This window comes from Ambystoma mexicanum, chromosome 5p (genome assembly GCF_040938575.1).
Source record: "Ambystoma mexicanum isolate Mex_15411 chromosome 5p, UKY_AmexF1_1, whole genome shotgun sequence".
NCBI classification, from domain to species: Eukaryota; Metazoa; Chordata; class Amphibia; order Caudata; family Ambystomatidae; genus Ambystoma; species Ambystoma mexicanum.
Window position 1 is genome coordinate 357412131 of NC_090930.1, and position 23226 is coordinate 357435356.

The following is a 23226-nucleotide window of genomic DNA, read 5'->3' on the forward strand; positions in this document are numbered from 1 at the left end:
GACAGGTTATGCACATATGGAAGGACAGTGAGGTATATCAGGTGAATGTATGCATCTACTGTAGAGAGCTATGTGAAGTCTGAAAGGGACAGGTTAGAATTTGAGTAAAAAGAACTCCATCTTTCATCCAACTGAAGTTGAAAACAATTAGTAAAGTTGATGGCAGGAATTGTAAGATTACATGTCAGACCAGCAGAGTCAGACACATATCAGGCATACCTGGGTCTGCCTTTCATTATTCATAGATCGGCACATTGAGGATTATAATATTTTATAGTTTTACTATAAAGGGAATTGATTACAAACATGGGCATTGGAAAAGCCTGTGGGGCAAGGGAAGAGACAGACATGCATTAGGGGTATATAAAGTTTCATCTTGATTAGTTTGGTTCCATGAGGAAACTAACGTTATTTATTACTAGGGAGAGTCTATGACTGCACATCAATGACCCCAGAAAGACCAGTAGCACTGAATCAGAGTCAGGCATGTCAAGCATTAATGATTGAAGTTCCTTAAAGAATAAAATGCATTCAGTTACAAGTGCAATGTTATAAGATATGTAGCTGGGAAAACAAACACATGACATATATCTATAGTAAGAGGCTTAATCTCAAAACTTTTTTTGGTGCAAGTGATGAGATGCACAAGTGCATCACATCACTTGCGCCCAACAAAGAAATGCTACAGTCAAAATGTTGATTGGAATAAGGACATCTGTGCATATCCCAAAGTAAAGCTAACACAATACAACTCCTGCACATTTCATTATTTGCAGTACTGTCTGTGAATTTAGCACTGTTTTTTTTTTAAATAAAGGTTTACAATTATTTGTCCTCTTCAAACAAATAGTTAATTTTGGTTACTATATTAAAGAAACAGCGAGGTCCAAGCAATTTCATATTTTGATGCTTTGCTTGCTTGAAGCATCCCTGACTGGTAGGGAAGTTCTGACATATTCCATTAGCTTTATATTTTTTGTTTGCTTCCAACATCTGCCAGCAGGAAAAGATGTGACCCTTTCAACCCAATGTTTACAGCAACATGTCTTCAGCATTAAATTGTAATGATCTGAACCCATGTATGTCATCCACATCTATTATAAGTTCGAATGAAGCAGAATCACCCAAATACAGTGAAGATTTGGGAGATTCAGCGTTCGGACAGATAATTCGGCACAGGTTTACACATAAAAAAAAGAAGGTAACGTGTGTCTCAGTAATACAATATTCATATAACAATCTCACAATATACCGATATCCAAAAATCATTGTTAATACAGTTTACAAAAATTACATTTATTTACTGTGTGACATAATTGTTAAAAAGTGCAATCATCTTAACAATATACATTTGAATTATTAGATGCATTACAAGGTAACTCCTCTCAGATGTCTTCTGCCTGCATGTAGTCTAAAAAGCTGTGCCTAGTAATAAATACTCAAACAAGAGTTTCATTGTCAAGAGATATCCATTTAACACAGGCTGTAGTCTGTGGGGATTCATTTGCCAATATGCGTACGTTCTGCTAGCTTTGAGCTGCTATATTTTTTTAATGTATGGTGGAATTGCTAAAGTTTGGCCATTGTCACAACACTCATTTTAACAGAATGTGGAATTTGGTTGAACATCTCTTAGACTAATTTGAATTTTATTTATACTTTGTAGTGTAGATTAGGCCTTCTAGTGAATAATACGAGTTTAGGCTCATAATAATGAACACTCCCCTTGATCCATTGTTTTGACCAGTTCAAGTGTTTGCATGACTTAGTGTTAAATATTCCATTGTTCCACTGTCAACTATTTTCAGTTGTTTGTAAAAATGTGGATTTTATATTGGCCTTTCACACTTAATTTAACTCACAATGAGTGGAGGAGGTACTGTTGACCAATGCCTGCACCCAGGAGTCATGTAGAAGTAGGAGGATGATATTCAAGAATTGGTTTGCGATTTACAGTGGAAGTCAAGACTCGTCCATATCATGTTAGATGTGTATGTTCCCCTTTTGTTTTTTGATTTACTACTGTTTTCTTAAAGTAAATTGTGTCAACATGTCAGTATCAGAGTTTGATGTTTAGTTATGTCTTGTCTTTAGTTTTACACTATTGCATTCTGTGCTCTGTATGATGCATTGAGCCTCTGGAGATGTTATCCAAATGCCCGGAAGGAATGAAACATGTCAGAGTAGTATATTTTTATTGGTATAAAAAAATGTCTGATAGGAAAGAGAGAATAAGTATATACTCTCGTTAGGCGTAGAGACTCATTGGAGTTTAAATTAACATACTCAAAATTAAAATCTTGTTTGATTTTGTATTACTAGGTTAGTCTTTGTAGAATTGATATATGAGCAGAAGACAACTGAGAAGGTTGAAGTTGTATGGTCTTGTATGTGTTGTAAACGTTATACATTTACATGGTTGTTGTTATGGTTATTACACTTTTTTATCAAATATGTGACACACTAAATAAGTGATTTTTGCAAAATGTATTAACCTTTTGTTTGGAATATCTGTGTATTGTGAGAAGGTTTTTGTTTGCAGTACTGAAGCATAGGTTACCTTCTTTAGAGACATGGAATGTGACTTGGCTAAATTAAAGGACATTATCTATGTCCATATATTTTTGTTGAAGGTTTCCTAAATTCCAAACAAGTCAAGTAATCATTTTGACATTTTTGAAGAAGGCAGACACTGTACTCAATTTATGATAGAGCAAGTTGCTGTGCTGCATCATCTTCTTCTTCTTCTTCTTCTTCTTCTTCTTCTTCTTCTTCTTCTTCTTCTTCTTCTTCTTCTTCTTCTTCTTCTTCTTCTTCTTCTTCTTCTTCTTCTTCTTCTTCTTCTCCTTCTTCTTCTTCTTCTTCTTCTTCATGTTGATTGTGCAAACCTAGCTTAAGAGTAACAGAGCTTTGTACAGGTCATAGAGCAAACATCAGTAATGAGAATTTAACAACTCAGTCAGTCAATGACTATTGATAAATCAATCAAATTAGCAGTAATATCGTCATGGTACATTATACAGATTGGTGGTACAAGATAGCCAGAATAAAGGTTACACCAAGGTATCAAATTAGTTGTTCAGTCTGTTCTTAAATTGAGGTGAATTGGAGCAGTCTGGATTGCCAGTGTGCTGAAGATGGGGAGCAGGTGCAAGTGGATCTTGGTCACCTGGCTTAAGCCCTGGCCATCTGGTTCCTTCCTGATTGCTGCTCTTTTTCCCCACTTAGCAAGCCCCGCCCACCTGGTGTCTTCTTGGTTCCCGCTCTTTTTCCCCACTTAGCAAGCCCCGCCAACCTGGTGCCTTCCTGGTTGCCGCTTTTATTCCCTACTTAAGGAGCCCTCCAGCTTCTTTTCCTTTGCAGATGGGGAGCAGGTGCAAGTGCATCTTGGTCACCTAGCCTAAGCCCCGCCCACCTTGAGCCTTCCTGGTTGTTGCTCTTTTTCACCACTTAGCAAGCCCTGCCCACCAGGTGTCTTCCTGGTTGCCACTCTTTTTCCCTATTTAAGGAGCCCTTCAGCCTCGTTTCCTTTGCAGATGAGGAGCAGGTGCAAGTGGATGTTGGTCACATGGCCTAAGCCCCTCCCACCTGGTGTCTTCCTGGTTCCTGCTCTCTTTCCCCATTTAGCAAGCCCGGCAAACTGGTGCCTTCCTGGTTGCTGCTCTTTTTCCCTACTTAAGGGGCCCTCCAGCCTCTTTTCATTTGCATATGGGGAGCAGGTGCAAGTGGATCTTGGTCACCTGGCCTAAGCCCTGCCCACCTGGAGCCTTCCTGGTTGCCACTCTTTTACCCCAGTTAGCAAGCCCTGCCCACCTGGTGCCTTCCTGGTTGCCACTCTTGTTCCCTACTTAAGGAGCCCTCCAGTCTCTTTTCCTTTGCTGAAGGGGAGCAGGTGCAAGTGGATCTAGGTCACCTGGCCTAAGCACCACCAACCTTGAGCCTTCCTGGTTGCCACTCTTTTCCCCTACTTAAGGAGCCCTCCAGCCACTTTTCCTTTGCAGATGGGGAGCAGGTGCAAGTGGATCTAGGTCACCTGGCCTGATCACCACCCACATTCTTAGCCCTGCCTCTTACTTCCTGCTCTTAACTCTTAGATCAAGGGTGTCTCTCACCTGGCCATCCGGAGCAAAGGGCTGACGACGAAAAGGGCAATTCCTGTTTGGACCTGTTCAGACCAGGATGACCCAGGACCCGAACCCCTGCTCATACAGCAGGTAAGCATGCACCAACATGTGTTTACTCACTCTGTCCCCACAGGCCATCCCCACCCCTCTGGTCCGTGATGTTCCCTTGTGCCCCCCCTTTCTCACACACAGATGTTGCCCGTTTTGCTTGATTCTTCAACCCTGCTTCCCCTGTCCTCCTTCAGCCTACTTCTGCAGGAGTCTGTCCTGATGCATTCTGGTTTCACCATCACCGTCTTGTGGCCAAATCTGGATTTTACTTTTATGGACTTCACTGATTCGCAGTGTGTCACCCTTTTTCATGGTGGCCCGGAATTATGCTGTTCCCATCTTCATCTTGTATCCAGGCTTGCAGTATTATGTGTTACAACTGACTTCTGCAATTGTATTCGCTCTCACCTCTTGCTTTTCCCCTCTTTTTGAGTGCTTACACTCTGTTCTCTCCTCCCCTCCCTTTTCCTATCTCCTTCCCTCCTCCCCTTACTTTCTTCTATGCACTTACTCTATCAGATTTGTCCTTGGACCTAATATGATAGCAACCTCATCTGTCTCCCCGTCCCCTTACTAGTTCCCCATCCCACCCAGCACTAGCTGAAATGTCATCAGGCCAAGTACGATAGTCACTTGTTTTGTTGCTCACCTCCCTTTCTGCACCCCACTCCCTGACCTTTTTTTTCTGCGGCTCTACCACAAATGTATCAGGCCTAGTACGGAAGTCGCTTGTCTGTTTCCATCTCCTTCCCACTCTCCCCCTCTCTTCCTTATCTATGTTTTAGCTCTTGCACTATCTGAAATGTCATCAGGCTGAGTATGATGGTTAATTTTACAACCGTACTGTTCATGGCCTGTAAGAATGTAATTTTATTTTCCCGTGTTCCCTCCCTTGCCTTGAAGCGCTTTAAAACACATTGTATATAGGCCTTATATAAATAAACTATCCTATCATAACTATCACAAGAATAGCATGTGAATTCCTAGTTTTATCCTTGGTGCCAGTCTAGTTTCCTGCCTTGTGTTGGTCTCACTGAGAGAAGACTAAGTGCCCAATGGTTTTGTTTCATCGTCAGGTAGGCCAACATACCTGTGATAGTTGCATTGTAGGAGAAGCATGCAGATTTGAATCAGATTCTAGCCAAAATAGGGAGCCATTGAAATTCAAGCAAGGTGGGGTGATGTGCCGAAATTTCCTAGAGCCAGTGATCAGATGAGTCACAGAGTGAATGTTGGCTTGGGGGTGGGGAGTGCAGGTGAGTAGCTATGAACCCTGTGAGAAAGGTGTTGACACAATCCATATGCGAACCTGTAGATCATTCAAAACATGGGGGGTCATTACGAGTGAGTCGCTAAGGGGTTAACAGCGCTGGCAAAGGTGCCGGAGCCTTCAACCCCTTAGTGCCCCATTACGAGTCTGCTCGCGGGTACCGTTATTAACGGGCACGTTGTTAGCACCCTCCCCATTCCCATTGACACCTATGGGGGCTCGAAAGGGGATGTTCAGGGTCTGGGTTCATTGAATGGGGAATTACTGGGCACTCTAAGGTCGGAATGGCCCGGTAATTCCTCATTCAAGGAACCCGTACCCGGTACCCAGTAAGGGGGTAGCCATGCCGCTAATAGTGGCATGGTTACCCCCTACCTCATAATGACCCCCACAGACAGAAGGAAGGGCCTATCTTAACTGAGTAGAGAGATCTGATGCAAGTTCATTTAAAAATTGTACAATGTGTTGCTGGAAGAATAGAGTGCAACCCACAAAGAAGTATTAGGATTTTGCTGAATGGGAATTAAGATGTTTTGCTACGCTGCTTTATGAATGAGAAGGCACATTAATTTTAATAAGAGACACGTGTGTGTGTGTTTCTAGTTTAGACAAAAGGGGAAAAAAATATACAAAGTAATTACTTATGTGCTATATTTGATATACTCTTTTGAGAAGAACTTTACTCGAGAAACTGTGTTCAGTGTCTGCAAACATGCAATCAACAGCACACAATTAGGGATATGTTTTCAAAGCTGCCAACATAATCTTGTGTTTCTGATGGCTTCTATACTTGCATGGTAGTAAGAATAAACATGTTCATACACTTGGTCTGTAGTGGAGAAAATATATTTTTCATCCAACCACACAATCAACGGTATCCAGTCATTGCATCGAATACAAAGCATTGAATGCCAAAAGCATCAAAAAAAATGCATGGAAATAATACATCAAATGTATTTTTTCAAAGGTAAAGGTTTTATTTTAATTATAATGGGGTTTAAGGGGTAACAAAACAGGGGTTGGGGTGATCCCCATAAAAAAATGAATAAAGAAAATTGCATTCAATGCTTTTTTTTCGTTGCTTTTTTTAAATGCTAAGGCATTTGATGCTTTGGCATTCGATGCAATCACTATAAACCCAATCAACACCATAATAATGCATAATTAGACAAGAAAAGAGGTGGTAAACCTCTTTGAATTTGACCTGTTAATGCTTGAACTATTATTTTAAAGGCAACTATCATCACCTGTCCAATGATTCCTGGATCTACAGCAAAAAGCAAACACACTGGTTGCGCATTACAATTGTATGCTGTCTCCTCATCCAACTAAATCAGTATAAAGGTTATGAAAAATAATAGACAAACATGTTGAAGTGACTCATTCTGATTTAAATAGCTCCTACATGAGCAATGCTCTTGCTTACCCTCTAATGGGAACAATACTGGCACAAATATGTTTAAAAGACTTATTCTGAGAACAAAAGTACACATATCACAAACATAATATCTTAAACACATATGGTAAATTACATATATTGAGGTTTCAGATGACATTGCACTTCAAAGTCAGTCCAATGACTGCAGACCAATAATATTGAGGGAGTGATTAGTCTGAGCCAAAGTTCTAAAACAATTACTTCTTATCTTCTATGACCCGAACATGAACAAATACTTATCATTACCTTTTTGATAACACCATACCTTTCTAAATAAGTGTACTGGTTGTGGAAAAACAACCAAAAAACAATGTGAGAGGGATTAGTCGGACGTCAAATGCCATTAGCTCTGGCCATATATGATTCATACATTGAGCCTCATTATGAGGTAGGAGGTAGCCATGGTGCTGTTAGGTCTGTTAGGTCTCAGTAGGAAGAGGCGAGGTAGAGACTGCAAATGGATTGGCTAGTTCCTTGCAGATTTTGAAGAGTTCAGCCATGTTGTTAGAGGCTCAAGAGATATGGCCTGTGTGTGAGCCCTCTTCTTGGAGCTGATAGAGAGATGGTATGGTATCAAGGCCAGTTTGTCATGGGATGATCCTGCGGTCTGCCATTTCCATTCAGCACCTCTGCACTTGCGTTTCAAAGCGGCTAGATTTGAGTCATACCAGCTGTGACATTTGGAGGCAGGTTTCAGGATCCTCATGACAGGGGGCAAGAATGTCAAAAGTGTTAGTGATATCAAGATGAAGAATGGAAAGGACAGAGTCAGTGGGAGAGTCAGAAGGAGGTGAAGGAGGAGGATGAAGGTGGAGGCAAATGCAGCAGCTGACACCCGTTTCATCTGATGGATGACTGCAACGGAGGCTGGCAGTGCTGGTGGAGGCTCGATCGGGGGGCCGAGATGTCTCAGTTGACAAGAGAGGATAGAGTGGTCAGAACAGGAGAGAGGGATAGTGAGAGGGTTGGAGAGTAGGAGATCTGGAGAGATGAGGACATAAAGAGTGTGTCTGGCAGAGTGGGTAGGGCCAGATTCATGTGATGTCATATGAGTTGTTTATGAATTCAATATTTATGAAGGCACATCTGGGAGATAAAGCATGAAGAAAGATGTGTCATAACTTATGGAGTCCTAAAGTAACCATACAGAACAAAGTATTACTAATTTCAGATCCACAATATATATTAAATAAAACAAGTAAGTAATGTGAATACATGTACACATCTCATTCCAGATCAAACTTTGGATGTATCAGATTGATGCAACCATACAAAAATACAAAAAACCTAAACTGAGAACGTTTCAGAGAGCATTCTGGCGTGGAAAACAAATCATGTATTCATTTGGACATGACACGCTCTAAACTACAATGCGAACCTCCATTGTTTCATCAAGTGAGTTTTTTTTTCTTTTTTACAATCACTAACACCCAACATAGTAAGTAAATACATCTCATCACTTTTTCTCCAGGGTGTTGTTCTAGGAGAATACAGTGCTACCTGTGTACATTTTTTTTCCACTCTGTGTACATGATGATGTTTCACCCTATCTTGCAACAATGCCACAAATAACTACGCTCCAACCTCACCATGCTCTCACCACCCTAGCATCTTAACCAGAAATTCTAGATTAGGAGCCTGATTGTGGACCAAAAAACCCCAACCGTATGCCCATAGGCGCAACAAACATCTGCGTAGGGATAACAACTTAGCTAATCTGGCCACTGATCCAGATAGTAGGTTAGCCCCCATATTCTTGCATGACCCACACATACTAGCACAAAAAACCCCTGCAAAAGACACATTCATCAAAGCAGCCTTGGTAAATGCTAGGTCCCTCTCTGCCCATGCTTTGGACATTGCTGATTTCATAACCCATGAAAAGCTTGATCTCCTTGCGGTCACGGAAACCTGGCTAAATGCAGCCTCCAGCCCATCTCTGGCACTTGCTATACCAAATGACTATGCTATTATCAGATGCGATAGAAACACCAATCAGGTGAAGGGAGGCGGACTCGCCTTCATCTTCAGAAACACATTAGACATTAGAGTAATTCAGGACGTTCAAATCCCCTCTGCTGAATCCTTGTCCATCAAACTACCACTATCACCTTACCATACAGCAACAATGCACCTTATCTACTGACCCCCAGGACCTATTTCATCTTTTATAGAGGATATTGTATCACTTATATCCGCGGACACTAAACCTAATTCACAAACTATCCTACGTGGGGATTTTAATCTTGGTTTTAACGACCCTAAGAATACGAACGCCCGTGATTTAGCCAACACACTATCCGACTTGGGTCACACCCATATGATTCACAAGCCTACACATATCAAAGGAAGAACACTGGACTGGCTCACTAACCTCAATTGCTCTATTGATCTCTTATCTAATGATCCTTGTATCAGGTCGGATCATCACAAAATAACCTTTTCCATCAAAGCCAACACACAACACCCGGCTCCTATCATCGCTCCAGCTACCAGCATGAGAAACAAGAAAAACATTACACCGGATAATCTCCTACCGCTATTACTACCCCTTCTCAACAACATTGACACCGACTCTGACCCGACAGTCCTAGTGGATACTTACAATCAGGCAATCCTTAAAGCACTGAATACCATCGCCCCCCTAAAATTGCGGAAATCTAAACCACAACGTCACTTGAATACATGGCTCACGCCGCATTTTAGAGAACTACGCAAAACCAAGAGACCTGCAGAAGCACATTGGAAAAAGTGCCCCACAGTAACCAACAAGAATGAGCTAACCCTAGTATCCTCCAGCTACAAAAAAGCCAGCTTACTCGCTAAAAAAGACACCTACAACAAAAGGATTACACAAGCAGAATCCAATACAAAAGAACTTTTCAAGATTCTAAAAGAACTAGAATCCCCTATTGCCCCTATTGACAAATGTGTCACAGATGCACTATGGTGCAGCAACATCGAGAAGGCCTTATTAGATAAAATAGCTAGCTTACAATCTAAAATCAATGTGAAAAAATTCCTGTTTCTTGCTGACCCTGATTACAAACAATTCCCTAACAAGTCTCCCACCTCTAAGTCAACTTGTAAGCCATTCAGTTTCTCACCCCTCTCAATTTGGGAAGTAGAAAACATCATTAGGAAACTCAAACCATCAAATTGCCAAGGTGACGCTTACCCTGCCCCGATCATCAAAGCAGCAGCACATGACCTGGCACCATTTATTACCAACTTGATCAATGCCTCCTTTAAATCCGGAATAGTGCCTGTTAACCTTAAAGACGCTTGGGTGATCCCGCTACTCAAAAACCCAACTCTTGATCCAGCCAACCCGTCCAACTACAGGCCGATAACAACTTTACCCTTCCAATAAAAATACTAGATAGAGCAGCTTATCTGCAAATACAGGCTTATCTAGAATCAAACAATCTTTTGGGACTTAGGCAATCGGCTTCTGACCCAGACACGGCACGGAAACTGCACTAATAGATCTCACTACTCAGATCCAAATCCTAAAAGACACGGTAAACTTGCACTCCTCTTACTGCTTGATCTGTCAGCAGCTTTTGATTTGTTCAACCACCAAACACTCGGCCACCACTTGAAAATTGCAGCACACTTGTCTGACACAGCCACTGCCTGGATCAGCTCTTTCCTGGCAAACAGAACTATTAGGGTCTTCTCTCCTACTGACTCAGCTGAACCTTCACCGGTACCTTGTGGGGTCCCGCAAGGCTCTTGCATGTCCCCGACTCTCTACAATATATTTATGAAGCTCCTCTTTGATATCCTTGACTACCTGGGTGTCACGTATACTAATTATGCAGACGACACCATGATACTCATTCCTATTTCGGGTGACTATGCAACAGACAGCAAAACCCTCAATGAAATCTACGCAGTAATACAAGCATGGATGGCACATCATGGACTTTGTCTCAACGACGAAAAAACTGAGTTGCTCATCCTTGGTACTCACGCTAAACTAAAAAACCTGAACACTGCTTTCAAATCTTACACTATAGATGGTAATCCTATCCCTGTCTCTAACAACACAAAAACCCTTGGTATCTACCTTGATGCCACCTTATCCTTCCCCAAACAAACTAACGCAGTAGCATCATCAGCCGCTTACACCTGCAAACTGATCACCGCATGCAGGCCGTTCATCTCCACACCCAACTGCATTACACTTGCTAGAGCGCTAGTCTTGTCCAAAGTAGACTATTGCAATGCCCTTTATTTAGGCACTAGCCACAAAAATATCAACAAACTACAAGTAATTCAAAATAATGCCATCAGAGCAGCTCTCAACATCCCTAAAAAGTTGCATATCTCTGAGACTAGACGCAATCTGCACTGGCTCCCAGTAGAGCATAGAATATCCCTCAAAACTTTGGCCATCACACACAAAGCCAGGGCCAACGTTGCACCAGCCTACCTCACCAACCAACTTACCGCACATACATCATCAAGATCACTGAGAACAGCTCAAGCAAACACCATGTCCATACCGAGATTCAAATTCCATAACTCGGGAGGAGCTAGTTTCCCTGTACAAACATCGAAATTATGGAACACACTCCCCGCTCTCCTTAGGTCAGAACCTTCCTTTTACCGATTCAAACGCAACATGAAGCGTTGGCTTCACAACATGGACACAATGACAGCCTAACTTCCCTGATCCTTGACTCACTGTCTACATACTGTACGTATTGTAAATAATTTAGTATATACTATATTTTATCTCTAGCCTCCATTGCCTACCACACAAACATTGCACCATGTAGGTATGTATCTGTAATACTAATGTCTGTATTTATCTGTAACCGTAACCACTGTAACCTTTGCTTACCGCATTCATATGTAACTGTAACCAGATCTAAACTTACACGCCCGTATGCCTCCAGGCCTGGCTGCGCTTTATAAATAAAACAAATACAAAATACAAATACAAAAGTCAGACTGGATACACATGAAATGTAGTGTGCAGCTAATCTCATGCCTTTGGTAGCCACGCAATAAATCAAGTGAGAGTAAATAGTTCACACTCACAGCGTTTTACCGGCCTAATCCCTCTTGCCATTTTAATTTAACAGGTTTTATTTTATTTTGTAAAGTTTAAGATGCAAAAAGTTGAAACGGGAAAATGCATGCACAAAACGTCTTGATATTCTATATAAAACCAAGAGAAGCAGAGAAGGCCATCAACCCATCTCCATATTTACATTAAAATGCAATGTGCTATATTGGTGCTTCTGCTGGCCTCCATCACGTAGTGTTTGGTTGCCAAAGTGGAATGAACCTGGGCCTCTGGATGTGCACTTGTGAGAGCAGGTGTTAAATACAACCTCTGTCAATGCCTTGTTGGAATGGTCCTTTATTTTTTTTTATTTTGGTAGAGAGGTTCAGCATTACAATAAGAAAACAGCAAACAGATTTCATTACTAAAGATAGATAGAAAAAAGATATATTAAATGGAGGACTTATCAAGGGCAACATACTTGTCTTGGGATCAAGACAAGGCTGAGCAAAGTGGGCTTGATTATAAAAAGATCTAGATAAAATAATATTTCATTTTGAAAATAATTCAAACAAAAACTTGGCTTTGCGCAAAGCGTTTCGGGAGAATCCCTTCTTTGGGAGCTGATTAATAGTTCTTCTTCTGAAAGTTTCAAATCTATAAAGTCAATTCAAACAAGTTAATCAGTATTCACAGTGTTACCATCATCACACTATATGTTCATATATATCTGTTCCTTATATGGAATATAAGAATTATTTCCAAGTAACTAGGCTTTGACATGGGTCTTCTTTCAATTGGAATTCAGTATTCGCGGTCAGGTTCTATTGATCATCACTACTTTTAAAGAAAGTATAATATGGCTTATGACAGTTCCACCTTTTAAATTCACTGTCTGTGGTTCTAAATTATACGATTATATTTGAATGCTTACATATTTATCAATTCCAACTTTAATTTTCTTCAACAAAAATTGGAAATCTTTCCCATATCCAATTCCACCCTTTAAAAACAGGTATACATCCCATACATTTAAAATCCATGAGCATTATGTTGATGATTTCCAAGAAATTCAAGAAGAATAAAAACCGATGCCTACTAAAATTCCACTCTTAGATTGGCTGTCCAATTGACATATCAGTCTTATGGGTCTGTAGGGGTATGGCGACCTCTGTTTCTGTGTTCTGTTGAGAGATCACAGAATCAGTATGGTTATGCCTCGTTCCTATATTCAGAACAATGTGCAGTAAAAATATGTTATAAATGGCAATGAGCCTGTTGTCAGTCACTTACCTACTAGCAGTATAGCAGTGTGTTCATTAGATGCTTTTGCCTCGTATACCTCAGTATTCGTGGTCCAAAATGGGCGCTTTTTATTTCACGTCACGTTCCTGCCGTGATGACGCGGTAATGTGATATCGTCATCATGTGTTTTTACATTTATGTCGTCACGCATCCTATTATGATGATTACAAATTAACACTAACTATTCCAATAAAGGATTGATATCAAAATCTATGACTGCCATTTTCTCCTCAGCTACTTAAGAATTACTAGGTGATTTAACCTTATTACTTCTACTACTTTATTGAGACTAAAGGAGTGCAGCTTAAATACAGACTAATGTACAAAGTGGGTTTGATACCCAGTCCCACGACTACAGGTTGGAATACCAGCTTGAAGCGTGATATAAACACCCAATTTAAAATGTGCAACAAATCACGCAGCTTGTAATGTGTAGGTGAAAAGTAAAGCAAGGGCTTATAGTTCTCTAGTTTGTTCACCAGGATCATTAATCCCCTTGCTATTCACACTGTTTTTATTTTAGTTTTTTTTAGTTAGATTTGGTGTGAAAAAGGCAGAAGAAGTGAGGCAGTGTGTAAACTCATCCCCATACATCATAATTCACCATCTGTTATTTTTGTATTATTTTTTTTATTAAGCATTTAGCGTAAATAAATGCAAACCTTTACTTTAAATGAAGAAAAACAAGTTTTTGTATCGCGCTTGCAGTAGCCAAACCATCGACATGGTTGTTCCTTTTATTCCTGAGTCATTATGGTCCGTGTGTTTCAATTTTTGTACTCCATGGTTTGGCTTAGTCTTTGACACAAACATCACGTCAGGCTATCTCCACTGAAAGAGTGTCCTTTCGTTTTTATTGTGGAATCAGTTGGTTCTTTTCTAGTCTTGTTAACATTGTCTGGAGGAATATTCCAAAATCTCTTGTAGATTTTTGATTCGGGTTGTTGTACAGCGCTGACCACCACAAGTCCGATCTAGATCACATGCCAGCATTAATGTTGGCTGTAACAATGTTCCTCTTGCTGATCTTAACTCAGTACAGTACAGTATCAAGTGGTGTAAGGATTCTTCATCCTGATTTCAGAGGCGACATGTGGTATTCCTTACTATGCCATATTTCTTAAGGTTTATTTTTGTTCTTAGGATATTTAGTCTAAATCGTAAGATTAGATCTCGATGAGTAGGGTTTGCAGTTTTTTTCAAGTAGCCAGGCAGGCTTTTTGGTACTGTGGTAGATCTTAATGAAAGTATATGGAATTTGAGGTTGCACAGACACTTTCTGTTTGGGCCCAGTCAACGGACAGGAGCAGGGTCTTTACTCTCTTGGGGTTGTTGTATAGAGTATCTTTTGTTATGTGCAAATTTAGTAGAATCTCATTACATTTTTTTTCCAGATGCTCAAAGGTGAGATTGGAGCTTTTTCGTTTTCCACTTTTAAGATTGCATATTGTGGACGGAAATCTTTTACAAGTGTCTTTCTAAATGTTGACAATGCTTTCCATACCACTGAGACCTGCATGGAGTGAAGGCCTAATTCATGCCGTATTATACTCATTGGAATGCATGACGGAAGTCTCAGGATTTTTCTCCAGAACCTGGCTTTGATCTTGTCCCAAGTATCCCACGGAATTCTGAGCGTTGTGTCACCAGCGTATGTTATTGATGGGATTATCTTTATGTTGTAAAAATCCACTGTTGGTTCGATCGAGAACTTACCATATCTTCTTTTCAGGACTAGGGCTTATGCCATAAACTGGTCCATTTTGTGGTGGAGATGTTCTATCCATGGCTGGTCATTGCAGTCGGCACTGATTATTGGTCCCAGATATTTCGAGCTCGTTGTTGTCGGTATGGGCTTATTGTCAATACACCATTTAAAGGGTTTTTGATCTCTTGCTCTCGTTTTTTTTAATATCAGGATTTCTGATTTGTCAGGATTTATTTTTTGTTTGTTTTCCTTGATGTAAACGTCCAGGGCTTCAAGCTTCTTCTGCAGACCAATGGGGGTCTTGTCCAATATGATCAAGTCGTCTGCATACAATAAGTATGCTATTGGAGTGGTGCCTATCTTTGGTGAACAAGCTCTTGTTGGTTCAAGCCAATCTTTTATTTCCAAGATGTAGAAATTATAGAGGATGGCTGCCAAGGGGCACCCTTGTTTCAGGCCTCGTTTTGTTGGAATAGCCTTAGTTAAGTTGCCCTTTTGATTTAACCGCACTTGTATAGATGTATCGGTATGAAGGGCTTTAATTGCTGCCACTAGGTCTGTTGAGCATCCTTTCTGCTAAATCATGGCCCACAGTATTTGTCTGTCCACTCTATCAAAGGCGGCGGCCATGTCTATACATGCAAGGTATAGCTTCTGATTTTCGCAAATGGTTTTTGCCTTCAACAGATTAAGTATGAGTAGACTTAGGCCACATTCAACTTTCTCGACAAACCCTGCTTGCCTGAGATCATAATTTCCTTACAATTCAATCCATTCTTTCAATCTTTTTAGGAGGATGCCGGCAAAGATTGTGCCTATCACGTCAAGTAGTGATATAGGAGGATAGTTCTCAGGCCTGGCTCGGTCCCCCCTTTTTATGTATTGGAATGATTATTGTCTTTGTCTATGTTTCTGGAATTTGTTTGTTTTTGAAGATTCTAGTAAAGAGTACGTGACACATGTCTGCCCACACTTCTGGTGCTTCTTTTAGTATTGCATTAGACAGACCATCGGGTCCGGGGGCCCGAGAGTTGCTGACTTTATTAATTAGGAACATAAGTTCAGACTTCTCAAATAGTATGTTCCATGCAGCCTCATTGGAGTTTCCTTGGGTGAAGTCGTCTTCATTCAAAGGCTCACTATAGATGTCTTGGAAATGTTCTGTCCATTTTCCCTCATGGTTGGGATTTATCTGTTCCGCTCCTTGTGATTCGATATTCTGCTTCAAAAGTGCCCACATGAACTTGGCATTTTTGTTGTTAGATACTATCAGCGTTTGTTCAGAGTCTTTTTTAAACAATTGGGCTCTATGAGATTTAATCCAGTTTCAATACGCTGTTTTTAATGTTGTTTTTTCCTGAATTGCACACTCAGGGTTCTGCTTTTTTAGTGCTCTGAGGTTCACTGTGAGTTGAGATTTTTTTTCAGCTAGTTCGGGATTATATTTATGTCGTCCGACTATTTTGGCTTTGTATTATGGACTTTTATTTCTCTGAAGATGGTAAGACAGGCTTCATATTCTACACCTGTGTTGGACGCTGATTGCCAACTCTCTATTGCCTTTTTAAGAGTCGGAATCATATTTGGTGCCAATCTCAGTTTGTTAAGGCCATTGTTCGCCTCAATTTTATGAGGCCAGGTTTCTTGATTTTCCAGACCATTTTCATGTTTATTATATGGATGTCAGCACGTGTGAATAAGTATTTTGTGATTGCTTTTTGTTGTCAATATTATGTTCAAAGAAAACATTGAGTTGAAAGTTTTGTGATCAACAAAAAAGTAGTCCAAGGTTGCGCTCCGAGTATGCAAGATCCAAGTCGGTTTTCCTTGTAGATAACCTGTTACATAGGAGATCCCGGTTTTTCATCTCTGTCAGCCATTTTTGCATAAGAGAGAGCTTCTGTTGTTTTTGACTTATTTGTCCGTCACAAATTTTCCTCTTTATACAGTCTATATTTAAATCGCCACAAATAATTATTGAGGAGTTTCGATATTCTGCTCTTAAATCATCAATGTGTTTGGTCACTGTGTCCAGAAATTGGTCTCCGTCTTTAGCTTTGGTGTTCCAGTAAAGATTAATTATTATTTGTGTCTTCATTTTATATTGTGTTGTTCCACCTTTTTCCTCTTGAGTTACTATTATTTGTATGAGAGGTGAGGGAGTCACAATCCGAATGAGATTGCCTTTATAATCATTCTTTACAATGGTTTACAGGCCCACTGATGGTGTTCCTTTCTGTCCTTTGTATGCTTGGTTCAAAAAGCACGTGGCCCTGTTCATAGTTGGAGTCTCTTAAAGCCAGCATTCTTGGAGGCATATGATGTCTGTCGTCAATAGCTTGAAATGTATTTGTTCAAACCGGTGTCAAAAACCTTGCGTGTTCCATGACGCTATCCGCTGTTTTTTTGTAACATCTGGGCCTTTGGTCTATTGACTTTTTTTAGGGGCTAGAGTCTCGGCTAGCCAGTCCCATGGTTTTTTTGTGTCCATTTTTGTCACAATTGGGGCTTCGCCATTCGCTGTGGGGTCCGCATCCTTATTTTCAACACATCCTTTTATTCACATTCGAAGGGAATTAGGTCCTCAAAGAACAGTTGGAGAAAACCTTAGTTTTTGTTGCCTTGTTTCGTTAGAGTTTTTAAATTCCAACTGGTATCTTTTTTCTTGAAGTGTGCGGAACAAAGGAGATGTTATCTCTTTAAATTCAAGTTCTACCTGATCGTCTTCCAGGTTCCGAGATTCCTCTAAAACCACTTGGCTATCGGATTCAAGTGAGCTGTCGTTATCATAGACGGAGAGGAGCAACAGGGCATCTTGCTCCTCGCTGTTATTTATAGCAACCTCTCCATCATTCGAGGTATCTATTATTGTGATGAATTCTCGTTCCTTCAATTTTTGTCGTCGGACATCTTCTTTTTGATGGGTGTTTGCTTGAGTGGATTGCTCGGGTTTGTGGGGCACATCATCAAAAGGTTTCAAGTTACGGATGAAGTTGCGAGTTCCCTCGCTTGAAGTATGTTTTGATCTTGACAGATTTTTTGTCTTCTTATTTTGATTCCCACTCGGAATTTTTTGCTTTTTATTAGTTTTCTCTGGGAATTTTTTCAGTCTCGCTCCTGTCTCATTTGCTTTTGGTTCTCCAATGGCCTCGACAGTAAATAGGAGAAATAATTCTTTGTTTTGTTTACTGTAGTTGAGTTTTCAGCATGACCTGTCAGACTATTTATTGTTACTGCCTGTAGGTCTGAATTTTGTTCAGGTCCTATTTTAGATGTTTGCTCTTCTCTTTCTCCTCTAGCAGTGTTTTGTGATGCCGCTGTGGTCACAGGGACCATTTTTTTGTTTGGTTATTTGCATCCAGTGTTCTTTCTGCAGGTTCTCTGTCATTAGCAGAGAGATACAGATTTCTTTCTGTTGATGTACTTTTTTCTGCAGTAGAGCCACATTGCTTTCTTGCCTCGGGTTTTAAAAGAGTTATTGTGTCGCTAAAGCAATGGAGAAATGCCCTTTATCCTCTCGAGCATCCTCCATAAGGTCAATGAGAGTTTAAAAGATGACATTTTCTGTTTCTTTCTGACTGGCCCTATTTTCTTTGATGGCATCAATGTATGATTCTACGTATATTAATTTAGATTGTATTAGGGGCAGCAAGGTGGACTGGTCTTGGTATTTTTCCTGTAGGGTTTCATAAAGTTTAAAGAACTGTGCCATAGTTATTGCCACCATGGATCCAACTGCGGCCTGCAAGTTGGCACAGGCCTCGGCGTTCGCTTGTAAGATTGCCGAGACAGCATTATCGTGTGCATTCACTCCTCGTCTCTTTTTTTCAGAGGCTTTTTTTGCGTGCAGTCGTTTTATTCTGTCCAACTCTCAAATGAAGTTGAGTCTGCACTTATGACCTTTTTTTGGAGAGTTTTTAGCCATTCTTGTGGGCTGTTTTTCAGTTCAGAAATGAATGAATGAACTTGCTGGGTCTATTTTTCTTGGATAGACATGGCATTTTTCTTTATGGTTTTGAGTTTTTTTCAGGAGCCATCTGTGAGGTGGATATGTTAATGTCCACTTCGCTGATGGATCTTTTGGCTCTAGAAGGGTGGGGAGTAGACGTTTTCGTTGGACTACTGAACTCCGTCAGGGCCTCTACGTCTGGGGTAGGGCTATTAAGTGGCTGATCTTGGCTCACATCTTGTATGTTTAAATCAGAAGATTCGATGTTTACACTTCCGACATTAGCTGTCCCCTTTGCTTCTATTGAGGGACTGCATGGAGTTTTTTCTCCTTTGAGTGTACTCGGCTGTTCCCCCTTTCTTATCAGTCTCAGCTCAGGCGAGCAGTGGGTTATATCGCATTTTCCCGATATTAAAAGTATTTCCTGATCAGTCACTTCATGCACAACTCTTTCGGCGTCAACTGCTGTTGTGCTGGCCTCCCTGTTGGAATCTTGAGCTTCTTTCAATAAGGGGCATCTCTCTTTCAACCACCATCTGATCAACTTTATGTCCGACGGAGAAATTGCTCTTGGTTTGCTCTTTTGAGCAGAGTTCAGTGGCTGTGTTCTGTTTATTCTGGGGTGGCCTTTTTTGTTGGCCACTTATGGTTTGTGGATTATTTTTTGGTATAGTTAGCTTCAGTGGTGGTTTACTTCCGTCATTAACGTTGCTCTCACCCTCTTTCTGCGGGAGATGTGTTTTACTTGAGGAATCCAGTTCCTTAAAAGATGGTTCCACTGACTGGGCATTATTCACAACATGATTTAACTGAATATTGGCAGGCACACTTTGTAACTCCGCCACAGCATCCACGTATAGGGGTGAGTCTGCGCTTTCACAGAGTTCCTTATTCCTATTATTTTTTTTTTAAGAGACTGTGTGGAAGTGAAGAATGATTCTTGGCAAGGTGCGCAAATGACATCCTCACTTTCTCCCACTATCTCCGGCACATCAGTCAGCTTTGTCGGGCTCAGCCCTCCGACTCCACCTTCATCCTCAGAGAGACTTGCCCACCCCTCCCTCGGGCCGACAGCTCCCTGTTGTGCACACGCGGCTCCTCTGGGTATGCCTCCGCTCACGCACAGCTGTGAGCAGCCAATGGCATTCGAAGGGGCCCCTCGATTTCCTTGATGTTGCCCCCACATTGTTGGTAAGGACGGGGGTAATGGGGAAGAGGGCGCATCACACACAGTGGGGTGGGGGGTGCGGCACATGATTTACACGTACCTTGGGGCTCGATAGGCTCGTAGTCCACGTTGTCTTCATTAGAGGGCCTCGCGAGTTTGCGTGAACTTGCATCCATAGGGCTAAGTTGATCCATAGGCATAGCGCTCTCGCTTTGGGAGTCGCGGCAGACATACAGGAACTCCCCGACATGGGTGATGGCAGGCAAGACTGATGCAAGGAGCATAGGGGGTCGCTCCTCCTCCTCCTCAAAGGCACTCCGATTACAGACTCCAGACATTTTCGTACGGCTCCGCGAGTGAGAGGCCTGTTTCTTTGAATGATTTGGTATGCTTGATTTTGGGTCCATGGCGCCTTCTGTGCCCACTCTGCTAACACTCTGCTGACACTCTGCTGACACTCTGCTGACACTCTGCAGACGCTCCGCGTCAAGAGTGTAGCTTTTGTGCAAACACCACCTCCAGGCACCACCTCCAGGCAATGGCAATAGAAAAGTTACTGAGCCTCCAGAAGGGTAGCTTCCAGGACACAGGTACCTCACACTCTGCTAACACTGCGCTATTTTTTGTTGCTGATAAGGACTGGCAACTACCCTGGACCAGTTGGTCATTTTTGTTTGTGTATTTTGTTTTTAGTTCTCTCAAATGTGTTTCACTTTACCAGTAAGCCCTTTGGCATCTCTGTTTTCATCACAAAGGAATAAGGTTGCCCCATTGAAATGGAACCATTTAGCTCCTTCAGAGCTCATGCATCCTGCATTGGTCATTCGTTACATGGTAGCAGCTTTTCACATACACAATCTCTGTCTGTCCAGGCTGAACCTTTTCAATTGTGACTAGTGTGCAAATGCTTGATGGCTGTACATAATATGCTACTGCCATCTCCTTCAAGTCTACCCCATATACATTGACCCATTCTGGATAGAAACCCAGACCCTCCACTCTGCACCCTCCAGTCCCAATGCTAACTGAGACTGGATGATCTTCTCCCCACATTTTCCTCCCTTGGTTGATGGTAGACCCCCTTAGTGCCAAAATGCCTACCCTGCTCTCAGTTTTTTGCTCCCCACTCCTGTGTTTCTCTTCTTATGTCATCATATTATTTCCCCAATGATTAAATACTCGGTTGCTTTCCTAAGCTAGGTCTGCCCTCAATATATACCAATATAATAATAATAATAATAATAATAATAATAATAATAATAATAATAATAATAATAATAATAATAATAATGTTACATGTTTTCATTGTCAATGCACTTTGGGATCTACTGCATTACATGTACATGCTACAGTATATGTGCACCTGATTTTCTGCAATGACTGAACAAATGGTGCCAGGGGGGCATAACATATGAAGCCCAAGATGAGCTATACATTCATAGAGCTTTACAGAGATGGCTTTCCCATTATGGAAATTCAGCAATTTTCCCAATTTGGTCTGGCAATTATTATCAGAACAGTTACAACACAAACCCACAGAAGTATATTATCAAACATCAAGACAGAAAAGTGTAGTACATCTCCTGCAACTCCCTCCGGCCTATGTTTCATTGTTATTTCTGGCTTATGATAACATGGCCACAGGGAAGCTATTCTGTTCTGCACTATGCATTACTTTCTATCTGAAAGACGTATAAAAGTACTTTTATAATTCAAGAGCTAGCAACACAGCTTACTGGATCTCTTTGGTTCTGTAAATGTATGTCCCTTATCAATACAACATTTTGCACATTTGCTTTTTGAATGTTCATGGTACATTTAGGCTACAATAATCAAGCAATAGGCCCCCGAGCAGGAAGGGGGTGGCATTACCACTTCAGGTAATGCATCGGGCCCATAGTTACAGGCCAGAGCAAAGTCCTAAAGTCCAGCAGAAGTGCTGTAGGTCTCTAAGGTTGAAGTGAATTAACACAGAAATGCCTGGCACTTGGTTCCTGCAGCAGCAAAGAAGTACAGCCAGCCGGGGAAGATGGTCCAGTGAAGTTCGTCTCAGGGTTAGTTGGTTTCATTTACACAAGGGAAGAAGTTGTTCCCTCCGGAGCTTCTCTTGTTGTTCAGAAAAAGGAGTTTCAGCACCGCAGCAGGGCTTCACAAGGCAGTTCAACGGACCAGGAGGATGCAGCAAGCTTCGTTCACGGTTTTTTTTCGTCGGGTTGTTCTTCCCAGTGGTTGACTCTGTCTTCAGTCCCAAAACCCTTGCCTTTTAAGCAGGTTTCTCCCATTCATGTACTGCCTAGCTGTCAGTCAAACAGCAGGGTGACTGTCCTGAAAGGACAGCCAGCCAAACAATCAGGACTGGGTGCATTCAGGCATTCCTAAAGACAAAGGACAAGGGAGTTTCGGGGACCTCCCTCACTTCCTGCCCTTCCAGACACACTGGAGCCAGAGGCGGGTTTCATTACAGAAGCCCGCCAAAGGCAAAATTAACAAATGGCTCCAACCTGGTTTGGCGCACAGAGTAAGACCCAAGAAACACTGCATCAACAGAAAATAACGAGAAAAAAAGACCTGGGCCATTTTGACAAAATAGTCAGCCATGGGTGCTATACTGCAGCAGAGGATTCAGCCGGAGGTAAAAAAGCACAATGGTAGGAAATTAAACCACTGCCACCAGCCATTTAAAGTAGTGAAGGTAACCTACAAATGATAAATGAGTAGGTATGACAAGGGGCTACAAAGTAACCCCCCAGCACTCCACATAAAATGGTGTGTGCTGGACCTACAAAGAGAAAAGCTAAGTAAAGTGAACTTCACTTTATTATTTTGGGAACAGTAGTTCACACAAGAAAAGGTATTTAAACCTTATGAGAAATCTAAAGGATTTCTCTTTGATGCTGTACTGAAGAAGCTGTGTGTCACCATACAAAAAGTAGATGCCTGTGGAATTTGTCAGAAAAACAAAGGAAACACATAATTATTATTATTATTTTTATATTGAATATAGCTGAAGAATCAACTTTTTCAATATACATCAATACATTATTTCATAGAGTAAAAAAATGTACATTTGTTAAACAATATATAAAATACACAATCAAAATAAATAAAGTGAATGAAACAGATGTTAAACATACATTAAAAATAAATGTACATATGTTAAACATTGCATAAGATATATAGTAAGATTAAA